At 36.9% G+C, this 17,379-nt stretch overlaps 1 protein-coding gene across 2 annotated transcripts in view; it reads right to left on the reverse strand.

The window, feature by feature from the left end:
* The window catches only part of KIF13B (kinesin family member 13B), a 168,513-nt gene that overhangs the window by 133,510 nt on the left and 17,624 nt on the right, over positions 1–17,379 (reverse strand). The window lies entirely within an intron of this gene.

Below are 17,379 nucleotides of genomic sequence, written 5' to 3' on the forward strand. Positions count from 1 at the left end.
ATAATCCTAACCAGGATTCGAACCCTGCCACATTTATCTCAAGGGAAACTTTCTAGCAAGGTGCTTGTCTCACAGCTGTGACTTCATTGAGTATACAGCAACAGGTTGTACAACTAATGCTGTGCCTGCCTGCAAATAAGTGGCACAATTCAGTCAGAACTACCTGGAACATACCCCTGGTAGAAGGCCTGTAAGCTCTCAGCTAGCTCTAATCATATGAAGTTACTAATACCTGATTATAAATAACCAAAATGGCTTAGATCAGTTTATAATACCCCTGCTGGACTAATAAGCTCCATGAACCCTGGGACCAAATTTCCTTTTTTTTTCCTAAAGATTTTTTTTTTTTTAATTGGGGATAGGGAACAGGACTTTATTGGGGAACAGTGTATACTTCCAGGACTTTTTCCAAGCCAAGTTCTTGTCCTTTCAATCTTAGCCGTGGAGGGTGCAGCTCAGCTCCAGGTCCAGTTGCTGTTGCTTAGTTGCAGGGGGCGCTGCCCACAAACCCTTGTGGGAGTCGAAGAATCGAACTGTTAACCTTGTGGTTGACAGCCCACGCGCTCCAACCAACTGAGCCATCCGGGAGCTCAGCGGCAGCTCAGCTCAAGGTGCCCTGTTCAATCTTAGTTGCCCGGGGCAGAGCCCCACCATCCCTTGCGAGATTCGAGGAGTCGAACCGGCAACCTTGTGGTTGAGAGCCCACTGGCCCATGTGGGAATCGAACCAGCAGCCTTTGGCTTAGGGGCACAGAGCTCTAACCTCCTGTGCCACCAGACTGGCCCCCAAATTTCCTTTTGTTCATCATTGTTTTCTCAGGATCAACACCATCCTGACACACAGAAAGCATCAGCTAATAGTTGTTGAGTGAATTAATGAATGTAATATACTTAGCTGGGCATGGGTTTTCCTAACTCCGGAATGTAAGTTCCTTTAAAAAAGTGCCCGTCATATTTATCTTTCCCTTATCAGGCACCTTCCCTGGGTTGCATATGTTAGATTATCACTCAACAGTTGTTGAATGCCCATAGTTTTGCTCTCATCTGAATTAATCAATTATATTTTTTCAAATGTTTAAAGATTAAGAAGATGTTCTTCTCTAAACTCTCAGAAGGCAAAGAGAAGCAGTGAGCACATCTGGCTTTGGAGAGATTAGTGTGGGCAGACCTGAGCTGAAATCCCAGTTCTGCCACTTAGTAAGTGTGTGATCTTGTGAGATTATATTAACAACTTCCTGCCTCACTCCCCTTCTGAAAATTTTGAGGTAATCATGGTACCTGTATTTTTTGTTGTACTTGTAGGTAAAACCCTTGCAAAGACTCCAGCACTCTATGAGCAATAAAAATGCCTATAGACAGACACTATTTGTCATCAGTGAGAAGATCCAACAACTAAATTCTCTGTTCATTTTTTTGTATTTCCAAGATCTCTTTACTGTCTCTGTATTACTTACACCTTCTAAGCATTCAAAGACCTTGACCACTGAGTTCCTTTTACTATGATAATAATAGCTCTTTGCTCAGAACAAGGAAACCAACTCTGAGCAATACTATGCAAAATGATGCTCTTCAGAAAAAACCCACAATTCCAGAAATAAACATTTTGTAGTTGCTATCAGGAAGGTTAAGAAACTACACTTAGAACTGCAGCGTGTCATCTAAGATTATTGCCAATTAAAAGCCAAAGGGCATGATTTGTCATTAGGAACATAATAAGGTAAGTTTACTACATGTCTAACCCAGCCAATAAATATTTACTGAGTATCTAGCATGTGCCAGTGTTGTTTGAAAAAAAAAAACATTACTTAAAATATGGCATATTTCAATGAATAAGATTTGTATAAAGAAAGTTGATCCGAATAAATAAATCAAGAAATAACAGCAGCTACCATCTACCAAGTACCTACCACATGCCAGGCATTTTACAAAAATACCTCATTGATGCCCACAGCAATCTGAAGGATCCATACTATGGTGTTATCACCTCGATTTGACAGAAAAGGAAACTGAAGCTCAGGGAGGTGATGTAAACTTCCAAAGTCACACCGCTGGGAAATGGTAGACCCAGAACTCAAACCATAGTCTGAGCCATGCTCCTCTGATGCCCTTCAACTCACTCTTGCCTTGTCCTAGCCTTACGATCAACGAGGATGGTTCAACTCCACTGGCAGTGCCTCAATCCTAGATCCTTTCTAATGCATATGAAATTGATACATCTAAAAATGAATCCACTCTATGAAGAACAGACCTATTCTCTCCCTAATTTTTAAATTCAGGTCAGGCCAAAATACATCAGATCAACTTAACAGTTTAATACAGAAGAGAATCCATTTATATATAGACCGAAAGCATACAAAAAGGATTTCTTTAGTGTGGATTCCTCAGAAAGCCTAAGGCTTATCATGCAGTACAGACCCAGGGAAGAGGGGGCAGGTATGAGGTGTCAGATTATGTCCACGTGAAGTTGGTCAGAGTCCAGTTTGAGTTGGCAACAGCCAGGGGTGAAAACTGATCAAAGGCTCTGGGGAGAGTGGGGCCGAGGGGATCTGAAGTGGCACGTAAGAGGTGTCTGACACAGGGGATAACGATGAAATCAGAGTTAGAAAACTTCAGTGAAGCTTACGGAAATGGCAAGGCACAAAGTCTTAGTTCAGTGCCAAGATATGACTTAATCTTGAACCAGTCTCTGTCCCAGTATCCTACTTTTATGCTTCCTTCCTGATGTAAGTGGATAAAAGCTGGCATCAGGTTCAGTCATCATAAATCTAACTTTCAAAGAAAAGGATTTTCGCACAATAGGGTTTTCCTGTACTACTTGTATAACTTAATGAGAATGACTAATGCGAAATAATACCAAGTGTGTATACAACGTCTGGTTCCTCCCATTATACTGCAGATACCAACCCCCAAAGACTATTGCAAACTGCAAGGGTGGCTATGGCTGGACAAGTGACTAAGTAGGAGTAATAACTGAACACGCAAAGATTTCGCTTACACACAGGGTTTCTGTTGTGGTAACACTTTTATGAGAAGAAAGTTGAGCAAGGAAGTGTGCTTGTTACATATGACCAAAACATCAACTCACCCAATTTTCTACGCAGAGAAATATGTAAATCAAACAAAATAATAAAGTACAATTATAAGAAGAGCAGTTACTATGTACAGATGCATATACATGATTTTCATTTCATAGGGTAAAATTTATTTTTTTAAAACTTGATAATTTTGTGAATATTTATACCATCCAAAAAATAAAAAGGAAACGGTTTGCCTTAATGGAGAATTACATATACATGAATTATTACATAAAATGCTGTGAAAATCCCAGTTTGCAAAATAAAGAACTCCAATCAGAACTGCTTATACATGACAAATTACACTTCCAAAGAATCTGTAACTTTCCAGCTACATAAGAACTAACAGATATACTGAAATTTGAATTACTATTCTTCGAAGTAAAAATTAGTCTTGCCATCCTTTACTCCTTCACAGGGACTACATTCTGCTGACATCTGAATATTTTTAAATTTTTGTTAAATTACTGTAAATTTTCGACATACAAATTTATAATCAAATAATTCCATCTCGTTGGCAATAGAATTTTGATTTGTCAACGATTTCTTGCTTTTTTAGATCAATTTTGGTATATACTTTCCCGCCTTTTCTGTCATCTTTAATATCCTGATAGCCACAGAAACGTCACATAACCCACTCTGTGAAGAACAGACCTATCCTGGGAATCTGATGTCCAGAGGAGCTCCTTCTTGAAAGGTAGAGCGGAGACCAAGAGAGCCACCGGGACTCGCCCTCCTCAAGTACTGGGAACTGCCGGCCAAAGACCCTTCAATAATCAGCGCTATAGTTAAATAACCCCTAATTTTATCTTCTCCACATACACTCCCGCAAGACTTGTGGAGCCTGACCCACTTCAACACCATGAAGGAAATTTTATGAGATGTGTGCTAAGGACATTCCACCCTCTTCGTAGGATAACAGGACAATTTACATGATGGTTTTCAATTGCAAGTTTTGCTTCAGAGCCTTGGTGCCTAACCCTATGCTAGATACTAACAGATACTCTATCCCTATAAATCCTTTGGGATCCTTAATATTCTTATAAGGATATTAATTCGAGAGGACTCAATTCCTAACCCAAACAGATCTAAAAAATAGTTGGAGACACAAGACAGGTATTTGCAACCAGAGAATCAAAAGATGTGTGTGTCCTGACTATAAGTACCGTCCTACTTGGACAGCTGCCCAACTGAACTGGTCCAGGCATTCCCCTGCCCTAATTACAACTGTTGGGAAGTTCTCTCCATCCTGTCTACCTCCCTTTCTATCTCACTGCAGCAAAAGCAAAAGAATTCCTCTTTTCCCTTTAACAGTTCTATTACTCCAATGATATAAGGTGAGGGCTCTACACTGAGGCAGAGTAAGCCAAAGTGGAGAGCAGAAGGAAAAAAGATTTCCTCTGTGCTCCTCTGCTGGGAAAAAGCAACAGGTCGGTGAATGGAAAGAAGAGGGAGGAGCAACTTCAGGAAACCACGGCATTGCACCTTCTCTTCCAGGTTGTCCACTTCTCACAGGGAAGGAAGTAGGATTATTTCACCCCCTGTAAGTCTCCAAGAAACCCCAGTTTTCTTCTCTACAACTGCATATCCCCTTTGTAAGACCCTCCCTCCACCCAAAACAAACCTGAAATCACACCAAAATTCCATCTCAGTTCTTCAAATCCTCTTCCCACTGTTTACCCAACAAACTCTCTTGACCAAGAGCAAGGGAACAATCAGAAAGGCTTAGAAGCAGGAAATCCCTGACCCCCTATCCCAAAATGTAAAAAGTTAAATTTCCTGGCATTCTAAACGGGAGCTCTGAATTCACAGAATTATTTGTTCAAAACATCTAAGTTGAATAATGCTATACATTTCAGAAATACTACGTATTAAATATACTTTTGCAGGGACCTAGAGATGATTTGCCCATTTATATGATGTTGCTTACAAGGTGAAAATGATTATGTTCTAAAATTTTGATGAGTGCCTCAGACAATTTTAATGAACTTGGGCTAACACATTATCTTTTAGGATTAGAGATTTTCAAACTCTTTGGTATTAGGACTCTTTTACACTCTCATATATTATCGAAGACCCAAAAGGGCTTTGTTTTTAAATGTGGGTTATGGCCTATGGAAATTTTTTTTTGAATTAGAAATTAAAGCTGAAAAACTTTTTAAATATTTTATTAATTCATTTAAAAATAGCAAGATTTGTTACATTAACATAAATGACATTTTTAAGAAAAATAACACTATTCTCCAAAACAAAAATATATAAGTACAAATATTTATATATTTAATAAAAGAATGGCATTGTTTTACATTTTTGCAAATTAACATGACGTATTAAGTTGAACACGTGATAATTTATCAATAAAAGTCATTTCAACCGGAATTCACATGGCTAAACCTGGTAAACTAAAGAAAACTTGAGAATACAGCATATTCAGAGTGCAGAGATTGATGGTCTCGAAAAGTAATGTGAGCCCCCAAGCCCAGGCCCAAGGTCAGGAGAGGGTATGTTTTGTGACGACAGCCAGGAAGAATCTACCCCCAGGGCTGTAAATGGAAAGGTCCACAGAGGTCGGGCAAATCACACAAATAAGAGCTTATGACCTTATCAAAGGAGGCTGCAAGCCAAGTATTGCCAGATTTTCAGGTTGTTCAAGAAAAACTACAAATCTGAATTTTTATATGAAACCTGATTGCTAAATATTGAAACTGCAGTCCAAACAAAACACATATGTGGGTAAATGTAGCCTACCCAGTTTGCAACATCTTTTCTATATATTACAAACAGAATTATCTAGTCTTTAGGAAATTCCTCCCGAAGGAAGTTTATCCTACAGCATGATCTTTTATTAGATCACTAGGAAAGAGCAAACTTAAAATATAATCAATGAAAACAACACTGAAACAAAAGGTTGTAAAAACGACAAAAGCAAAACAAAACCTGTGGTGCTACATGAGTAAACAAGAGACTGTCTCTGGTGGACAAGGACATCTATTACTAGAAAATTGCACTGTACATGGTGGAGTGGAAGGAGATGGCTCGTAAGGCTCTACTGCTGCCTTGAGAAATACTCTTCATAAAATCCAACCCCCAGACACAAATCACACTCCCATCCAACTACTCATTGGGGATAGTATTAGAACAGGGGGCTTTCTAGAACAGCTGTAATCAAACAACAGACATTTACTCAACACCTGCCACTTGCAAAGCACTGTAAGAGACACAAATAAAACCTGGTCTGGGCTTTCAAGCAGCCAGTCTATAAAAGGGGAGTGGGGCTCCAAACACATAGGAAAAAGCTAAACAGTACCAGCACTAGAAAGCAGGCTGAGACAAACATATAAAAGATGTTGCCCAGGCAGTGACATTCCTTAATTAGTATAAATAATACATGCTCTGAATTCAAAAGGCAGATTATAGGAAATAGAAGCAAGCTTGAAGGAAGATCAGTCTGGTATTAGTGAGTTCCAGAAACCAGTTAGAAGTCTGTGTTGTAATCTAAACACTATGGTCCTAACTAGAATAATGTCAGAGAGAATGGAAAGGAATGTCCGGATAAAAACATTCACAAGAAAAATCAGCAAGATTTGGCATCTGACTAAATAAGGATAATTTATCCCCTGTAAAAATTCACTAATTAATCCATCTACAGAACAAATGATCCAGTTTCTTTAACAACCAAGAAACCAACAAATCAAAAGACATATTATCCAATCACAATATGTTGGCCATATTTGGATGCTATTCAAAACAAACTTCAGGAGAAAAAACTTTACAGAACAACTGGACACGTGAACACTGACTGAAAATTTAATGTGATTACATAACTATTGTCAATATTTTAGGTGTAATAATGGTACTGTGATTATATTAAAACTAATAAAATATATATTAAAATATTAAAATGGAGTTTACTTCAAAATAATATGAGGAAAAGAATTGCAGATGTGGATAGGACAGGATTAGCCCTGGGTTAATGGTTTTGGGGGCTGAGTGACAAAGCACATAGGAGTTCATTACACTATTCTGTCTACTTCAGTATATCTTTTAAATTCTCCACAACAAAAGTTTTTTTTAATTAAATGGCAAATCCAACTTTTACACACTTCATGAACTTTACATAAATTCTATTTCAGTTTTCCTAAAAGTAGAACAAAGTATTATTGACTTCTTTCATATAAGGGTCAAGACACGAAGATAAAGATTTATTATTACTCTTAATTATTACCCATTCTATATAGAAATGTTAAGTATATGTACATTTAGTTTGATAAACGTGAAGCAAATGTGAAATCCACCATCATACAAGGTAATTCTTTAACAAAGTAAACTTTTTTAAAATTTATTTTTCAATGACAGTTGACATACAATATTACATTAGTTTCAGGTGTACAACATACTGATTAGACATTTACAAACCTTATAAAGTGATCACCCTGATAAACCTAGTACTCATCTGGCACCACAGTTATTACAATATTATTGACCGTATTTCCTATGCTGTACTTTACAACCCTGTGACTGTTTTTATTATTACTGGCAATTTGTACTTCTTAATCTCTTTCACCTTTTTGGTCCATCTCTCTAATCCTCGCTCCCACAAGGCAACCATCAGTTCGTTTTCTGTATCAATGAGAAACAAACTTAACTTCTTAAACTCTAAGGAAGATTTTAAAGGGCTCTAAACGCTAGACTACTAATTTGCAAGGAAATTGTTTTTCACTTTAGCTAAATATCACTCTCATAAGAAAACGCACAATGCTCAAAATTAAACAGCAGAATCTTTTCAATGTGAGCCTGCAAAAATCTAACTTTACATCCACAAGGTAATAATTCAACTTCTCTTTCTACTTTTCAGGTTTCTGTGTGCTTTGTTCTTTGTTTTACTAGTATGTTTATAGACCCTATGTGCTAAAAATAATTTAACCACAACTTAATGGAACTAAGGATTAATAAAGATTATCCTAACTCTTAGCCTCACACTTGGCAGTGTTAATGTTCAACTGATAAACGGATCATAACGGTTCTTAAGGTATTTTTCGGGCTGGATTGGTTTCTCATGTCCCATTTCCTCATGTAGTACTGCTCTCTCCATCTTTAAAACAGAAGTCTACATTCTTAGACAATATCGGTTTATATTAGCAACTACTGCTACACTAGTGATTGAGACAAAGAACCCTTAAAAAAAAATTGTCAAACAAACAAAGGCAAATTTTTTAAACCTCAGTAATGGGACTTGGTAGTTTTACCTGTAACTAGATATTTATATCATATACTATGATAATTTTATGCTGAATCCAGGATTCTGGGGAAATTCAAAACATTTAATTCCTATTAGGTTAACTTACTTAATCTAATAGTAACTGACCATACACACTTAACCCTGAGTCTTTATTATATCAGATGTTAGTATTTAAATTGTATTTCAGGCACAATTGATAGAGATTTTTTCTTGTATTAAAAAAAAGTTTATTCCTTTTTATTGCTGTACCAAAAAAAAGCAATAAAAGCATAAGCGAGATCTTTATATATCCAATGATAATGCTAAAATATCATAAACTCCACTATAACAGTCTACCTTTTGTTCAGACAGGTTTATTAATCAGCTATCAAACAGTTCATGTTAGCAATTTACTAATCTTTGCTGGTAAAACTTCAAAAAAATCTGTATTTATTGCTATTTGATTATCTGCTACTACTAACTATGCAATGACATGAATTCAACCATATATATTTTATTACCTTTTTGTCTTTTAAGAGTCTCCCAATTAATTTTCACAACAACATTCAAAAGTAGTAAATGACTTGTACACCCAGTGGTCATAGTGTTGTTTTAAAAGAGGAATCATCTAAAATTTCTCAGTACGTAGACCAATGTTCTCCCCACTTTACTCTGACATAATCAGGGTGGCCAGGCTTCCATAGTAAGGGCCTCTTTATGAAATTAAAACATACCACATACTATTCTCCAGAGGAGTAAATTCTATTTGGGCAAAATTATTAGCCTCGCTCGAATCATTTCACAGCAAGGAAACAAACAGGTCTATTGTACATACCATAATTACATTTTGCATGACTTCCTTCAATTAAAATCTTTACTTAAATTAGCATCCACATAGCAGTAGAGAAATTTTAAATGTCATTATCTAATATGACCTAATGATGCCTTCCACTAACAAGAAACTAGTCTGAAAAAGATTTCATATATTTCAAAACAATTATTGGCATACAGCCCTCCCCTTGATAGCATTACTCAGTCCCTTTGCAAGAGAAATGTATATGCATGGGTCAACCTCACTTAATTCTGCATATATTTCTGTATATATTCATTCCTTTACCAAAATCTGGGTACTCTGAACCTCCACAGAAGGACTCGGTGTGCTTTGGTCATATTAGGCATTTCATTAATTACCTAACAATCTTGACTAAACTGTTGTCTAGCAAACAATCAGAAGAAATAAAAAGATTTTTAATGACTTTACTGACTACTGCTGGTTGAGATCAACATCTCAGACATTCTTCTCACTAGACTAGAAGTTACAACCTTAACATTATCAATTCATCACTAGGTTAAACTAGTTTAAACTAGGAAAGGTTAGGGGGAAGAATATTATTACTATAAAACAAGAAAATCTCTGCTATCTATGGCTTATTCTGTCCATGTTGGAGAAATTCTCCAATACGTACTAAAGAATGGGCCATTTCACAAAACACTACAGAAATCAGTGTTCAGGTTCATTAAGATCTTGAAGTCTAACTCTCCAAATGTTTTCTACTTCTGAAAATTCTGGTCTTAAATGCTTACACTTGGTAGGACAGAGTAATAAGGAAAGTTATAAGAGAAATTCCAAGTTAATGTATTAACTCTTGAAGTGTTAATACACACACACACACACACACACACACACACACACACACACGACAGAAAACAGAAGCTAAAGAAGAAAGTGGATTAACAGACCAAGGGATTGAAAAGTGCAATTTACACCGAGGATTTATTTCCCTTTTAGGCTTCAGTTCAGTGTGGTCGCCTCTAACAGGCTTCACTGATCCAGTCCTTCAAAGATTTGGAAGTACACTGAAACAGTTTTCACTGCCACTCTTGCTTGAAATTCACTGCAAATAAAAGATGAGGGCGAAAAGCTTGTGTTTGGTTTGGTTGTTGTTTTTTTAAGAGGAAAAAAGGATATCTGATAAACAGGGTATTTGATAAAATACCAACTTTTACCTTTTCTCCCCAAGACAACTGTGATATTATTTTTGGCTCCTTTTAGCAAAATTCTTTTTGCCTTTAAAAATCAGGCATTATACTTTAAGAGTAGTCAATCTTTTTTAAGTCACATATCTAATCTGACTTTTTACTAGAAAAAAGGATTCAAGTACACATAATATTGTGCAAACAATTTCACAAATATACATAGTGAAAAATGTAAAGAAATACAAGAGAAAGATAAAAAAACAAATTCAGGGAAATGGTTCACTGTGGTGGAGAGGAAAGGGGTTAAAATTGAGAGGCAGTTCAGAGGAGGCTTAAATTGTATTGGTAATGATTTGTTAAACTGAGTAATAGGTACATGAAAGTGTTTTATTCTTTAAACCTTTTTGTATACTACATTTTAAATTTTTGCTCAATTGTTTTTAAACCTTACAAGAAGTACTACTCATAAAAAAGTATACTAGAACCTGGGGTTCCAAACAGTAGCCAAAGGCTGAATCTGGCCAAGACCTGTTTTGTTTGGACAGCACAATGTTTTGTTTTGCTTTTTAGTTGTAATTTGAATGTCTTCGGGCAGGGATATGCAGTCTTCAATCAGCCAGATTACAGTAAATGAGAGTTCTTTAAAAGCCTAAGTAATTGGAATCCTCACACATTTATGGTGGGAATGTAAGATGGTAAGGCTGCTTTGGAAAACAGTCTGGCAGTTCTTCAAAATGTAAAGCATACAGTTAATATATGACCCAGCAATTCCATTCCTAGATGTGTACCTAAAAAAAATGAAAATGTATGTCCACACAAAGACTTTTACACAAACATTCACAGCAGCATTATTCACTAATGGCCAAAAAGAGGAAATAATCCATATCCAATCAACTGAAGAATGGATAAACAAAACAGAACACTATGAAATATTATTCCACCAGAAAATGGATATACTGATAAATGCTCCAACATGCATAAACCTCAAAAAAATTATCCTAAGTAAAAGCCAATCACAGAAGACCATATATGATTTCATATATATGAAATGACCATAATTGACAAATCTCAAGTCTATAGAGACAGAAAGTAGAAGAACAGGGTGATTTAAATGTCATAAAATTAGATAATGGTGTTGGTTGCACAACTCGGTAAATACACAATGTCAATCAATGGTCACTGGTGCCGCTGATTCAACACCAACAGGAATCCCCAGTTTAGGGTGCGCTGAAGGAGATTCAGCGCCAACAGCTCAATAATGAAACAGCACAGCTGTGAAGCAGCCCTCAGGGTAAGGCGGCCCTCAGCTCCTCTCTGGCTAGAAAGCTCTGCTCTGCTCCAGTGTGCCAACGACAGCTCCACTCCACTCCAGCCCACTCCACTTAGACATCGTCAGTGTTTCAGCTCCAGCCACAGAAAAGCAACATGGAAAGGGAAAGTGCACTGCCCAAGCCAGAGAGGAGCTGACTTACACAGAGAAAAGTCTCTTCCCCTGCACCCTGTCTGGTCTGTTCTCATGCACATGAGGACTCTAAATCTTCAGAGTTTGATTGGTCCAAAAAGCACTGTCCTGAATAGTTATAATGGAGCTGCTCTGATTGGTTTGTGAAGATGCTAATGATGATATAGCCGCAAAGCTCCAATTGGACAGGGAAAGTCTCGGTCCTATTGGTTGAAATACAATTCTAGGAACTCCTTTATAAGGGTTGGCTCATACAGCAGGAACACCAGGAACGGGATGCAGGCAGCCAGGCAGTTAAGTGCAGGCTTCTCCTGGAAGCTCAGCTTGCATGAAAAGCCCTGTTCAGCGATGGCGGCTGGGCCTTGTGTTTTCATTTTTGTTTTTTTAATTTGAGCCCAGTTAGCCACCAGGAGTCCTTCTCAACAGGTATTTTCTTTGTTGCGGTCAACATTAAAAACTATTGAATTGTTCACTTTGTAGAGGTGAATTACATGGTATGTGCATTATATTTCAATAAAGTAGTTTAAAAATAAACAAACCAAAGACACCATTCATTTCCTAGAGCTTGTGAATTAGATTAATCCCTAAATTTGGTTCTCAAATTGTGGTGTGAGAACTCCAGGGAGTCTCCCCAGAGCTTTTCAGTGGGTCTTTAGGTCAAAACTATTTTCATAAAGGAACTCTCATACACTGTTGGTGGGAATGCAGACTGGTGCAGCCGCTATGGAAGGCAGTGTGGAGGTTCCTCAAGAAATTACGAATAGAATTACCATATGACCCAGCAATCGCTCTCCTGGGTATCTACCCCAAAAATATAAAAGCATTTCTCTATAGAGACACGTGTACGCCAATGTTCATTGCAGCTTTGTTTACGGTGGCTAAGACATGGAAACAACCAAAATGTCCTTCGATAGATGAATGGATAAAGAAGTTGTGGTACATATACACAATGGAACACTATTCGGCGTTAAGGAAAGATGATATAGGAACATTTGTGACAACATGGATGGATCTCGAGAGAATAATGCTAAGTGAAACAAGTCAGACAGAAAAAGCAGAGAACCCTGTGATTTCACTGATATGTGGTATATAAACCAAAAAGAACAAGACAAACAAATGAGAAACAAAAACTCATAGACACAGACAATAATTTAGTGGTTACCAGAGGGTAAGGGGGTGGGGGGTGGGTGATGAGGGTAAAGGGGATCAAATATATGGTGATGGAAGGAGAACTGACTCTGGGTGGTGAACACACAATGGGATTTATAGACGATGTAATACAGAATTGTACACCTGAAATCTATGTAAATTTACTAACAATTGTCACCCCAATAAAATTAATTAAAAAAAAAAAAACTATTTTCATAATACTGAGACATTTGCCTTTTTCACTGTGTTGATATTTGCACAGTTGATATTTTTCACTGTGTTGATATGTGCAAAAATGATGGTGGGTAAAACTGCTGACACCTTTGGCACAGTGACAACAAAGGATACCAGTTACTGGCAGTCACTGAATTCTTTATCGCCACCTACCCACACCATAAAAATAAAATCCTTTTCACTTCAAAATGTTCTCAATAAGAAATAAAAATTATTAATCTTATTCAATCTTAACTCTTGAATACACATCTTTTTTTTTTAATTTATTAGGGTGACAATATTACATGTGATGAAATGAGAAGCAGCTATGAAGCACTTCTGCGGCATACCAAAATACAAAAAGTGTCATTATATGAGATGTGGGCCAAACAAGTCACTTTTTTAATAGAACAGCATTTTTACTAGAAACGACTATTGGTTCCTATGGGAAAATGCATTCCCACTTCTAAACTCACCTATACATAACTTTTACAACAAAACTGTTTCATAAAGTGGAGGATGCCGCTCTCTATGGGAAGTTACACCTTACTCCCTTGAAAAAAAAAAAAGAAATTCAAGTATCTCAATCAACCTTTTAACCTGAGTTAGCAGGAAAGGCCTGTTTGGTGGGTAGAAGAGGGAATGAGGAAAAAAGCAGAAGATAAACTTAGCCTAAGAAACTATTTTGCCCTATCAAAAAGCTAACAAGCTAACTAGCATTAACATTTTATTACAGGATAAAAGTTTAATAAGTCTTAAGGTATAATTCAAACAAAATAAGGCTTAAGATTTATTTCATTATTTAAAGGGGACTGTCCTACATCATGGTACTATCCTAACTAGTTACAAACGGGACTTAAAGTACCCCGAAATGCTAAGCACCCCATACTGAGAATTACACTTGTAAAAATTTACTAAGAACAGGTAACGAGTTAGTCATCCATAAACCCTAAAAGATGATTTGTCAATATGTGGCCAGTGAAGATTTGGAAAACCCCAAGGACCAATCTAGAAAATGAAACTGATTCAGGGTAAAAGGTAATTCCAAAAAGACATTTAATTGTATTAGTGTAAGTAGTGAAGCTGTACATGAGAAAGTAAACTAATCGAATGTACCAGTGTGTGTACCCAGTACCATACATATAAGAAAAAGCCTGATCTGGTGTATTTCAGTCACTAGTGTTCAAGTAGAGTGCTGCAGAATAGAAACAGTTCGTCCTTAATCTTTTCCATATTTGATAAAACGTCCCTTTGTTCTTACCCATGTTCACAAGCAATGTTTTGACCTGGTTTCCCAAGTTAGTTGATACTAAGCAGAGAAGCCCAGATTGCAGGGATTAATATTTTATTCGCTGTAAACATGAAATCAGGGGTCCTATCTCTCTAACAGATGGCATGTTGGTTCCCAGGAGTCCCATCAACTTTGGGCAAACTAGATAAGAGAAAGTTTCTGACTCTGCAAAGCCGAAATTTGCATAAAACAAGTAACTTCTTGATAGGCATATATACTCAAGTAATGAGTTGAATACATTTTGGTTAAAAAAAAATTTATTTCCTTTATGGAGTTATATTCTAACTCAGTAAACATACCAAGGACTACAAGTTAAAAACAGGCCATAATAATAACAATAACATCAATACTCAACATTTATATAAGGTATATTGTAAATAAACAGGCACTGCCATTTACATATTTTAACTCATTTAATCCTCATAAAAACCTACAGACGACTATTATAATCTCTACTTTACAGATGAATAAACTGAGGCAGAGGACAATTTAATAACTTGCCCCATATCACACATGTTAAATGGTGCAACTAGGATTCAATCCAGGACGTCTGGCTCCAAAGTCAGCATTTTTAATCTTGTTAGCCTTGTACTATCAATTTTCTGAGTTTTAAGCATCTTATTTTCAAAATTCCATATATAACAACAGCAAAAATGTTTCCCAAGTCCCCATGATTAAGCCATTAAACTGGAAATAGTTTACCTATTCATTTAACCATGGTTTCTATTATTTTTAATAAGCATAAACATCAAATCATTAAATTCTCAGAAGTTAAAATTAATTAGAAAATATATAAACCATTGTTTAAAATATATTTATGTTCACTTCTAAAGTATACTGACTTCAATTATTAAGTATACATATAAAATTAGTCACAGTTTTAGGTTAATGAAATTGGATACTTTCTAAAAGCACGGATATTGTGGCTTTTAAAGGAAAAATATTAAGTTGAGCCTTTCTGACTAGTGATTCAAACAGACGCAGGTAACTTAACATGGTAATTTCAAATCCCTGGCTCTTTAGTTACAAGTACAGCTCCTATAAAACCATAACTTGTTTTATGGATTAGTCCTTCTATACGCTAGACTGTAATTAACCTCATGTCATGTAAAACAGCTTTTAATTTGTTCTTTCCTACCTTTTTTCCCCTCAAATTTAATGAAGTGAACATATTCCACTGAATTGCTACATTCCAAAATTTGTTTTCTTTTTCACCTTGATATTACATTAAAAGAAAAACCGCTTCTCATGAGGTGGTCTTTTGTCATACTACCAATGTTCTTGTTTTTTATCTGGATGCCAGTTACAGGAGTGTGTTCAACTTAGGAAAATTCATCAAGCAATATACACTTTTCTGGATGGACATTACATACTTCAATAAAAAGCTGTTTTTTAAAACAGCTGTGCTTCTCAACTTTATTTTACCAAAAACCACTTACCTACCAACATTATCAGAAGTTGTCACTTTTAAGTTTTTTATCAAATTGTACTCTATAGCACTAAGTAATACTCAATTTGTATTTTTAGCATATGGGGAAAAAAGAGCCATCCAAGATATTCTATGGAACCAAAAAGTGTTTTTTAATTCTTTCACAAATCCCTGAGATTTAAAGATCTCAAAAGGAAAGAAAACTTATTTTTTAGCTTCTATGTGCTCATTTTATTCTCATCACTACCTTATCAGGGAGCTACTATGACATACTTGCGGCAGACTGTTTTCCAAAGACAGCCACAGCAACATATATCCCAACCCCAGCTGTTTTTGCTAATGTGATAATGACGTCCCTCCACTGAGAGATGAGTCTACATGTCCTCTTCTTAAAACCGCGTAGAATTTTACACCAGCCTTGAGCAAGAAAAGGTGACACACGTTGAGGCTGCGTGACTCCCGCGATTAGGACACACAAGGCAATACTGCTTCCACCCGGCTTTCTCTCTCTCAGGATGCTTGCCTGCCCCTTGGAACCTGGCACCAGACTGTCAGTAGGTGTTCTACCCACTGGCCCGGCAACGCGTCCAGCCAACAGGCCGCATCAACTACCAGACCTGGGTGACTGAGCCTTGTCCGGATGACTCCTGTCCCCAGACTTCAAGTCCTCCAGCTAGGCCCCAGACAATATGGGCCAGTGACAAGCCCTCCCCACTGTGCCTTGTTTGAATTCCTGACCCACACAAACCATGACATAATGAATGATGATGGCTGTCTTAGGCCACTAGACTTTTGAGATAATTGGTTATGTAGCAATAGAAAACGAAAACACTTTGTAAGTAAGGAACACAGGTAGGTAACCATGCTAGCAAGTGGCAAAGCCAGAATGTGAATCCAAGTCAGTCTCTATCTAAAGCCCACACTCTTTCTACCACAGGATATTGCCTCCAATTTCCAAATTGGAGTGCCCCCATTTCCAAAGAAAGCAAAAGTCTCCAGATTGGAAAGTCTGAGAGCAATAAACAGCCTCTAAAAATTACTGAGTTCAATGAATACTTAGGACAGTTGGTCATTCAATCAGCAGGCCCAAACTCCCAGCACCATTTTTGACACATCCATACCCTTCACACCCTGATAACGGCATATCTGACAGTACCCTGTGCTGAAGAAATAGAAGATGCTGAAGAAATAACACATCAATAACAATAAAACTGAACATTTACAGAACACTCTACAAAGCACTTTAACAATCACCAGTTTGATCTTTAGAAAACAGGTAAGATAGGCATCACACAGATGAGGCTTAAAAAAGTTAAATGTAAGTAGCTGCAATAACATAGTTAGGTAAGGATTTGATTTCAGATTTTCTGAATCTTAAGTCCAGTGTTCTTTTCAACTCAACTCCAAAGAACATTGATGGAGTGTCTATTTGCACATACAACTTTGTTTCAATAAATACTTATAATACATACTTTGTGGAAAGCATCACGGCAGGCACTGTCTCTCTGATCTGTGCTCTCCTCTTCCAGGGTCAGTACAAAAACATCTCTGATAGAGCTAACCTCTA

Source organism: Rhinolophus hipposideros (assembly GCF_964194185.1).
Source record: "Rhinolophus hipposideros genome assembly, chromosome: 16".
NCBI lineage: Eukaryota > Metazoa > Chordata > Mammalia > Chiroptera > Rhinolophidae > Rhinolophus > Rhinolophus hipposideros.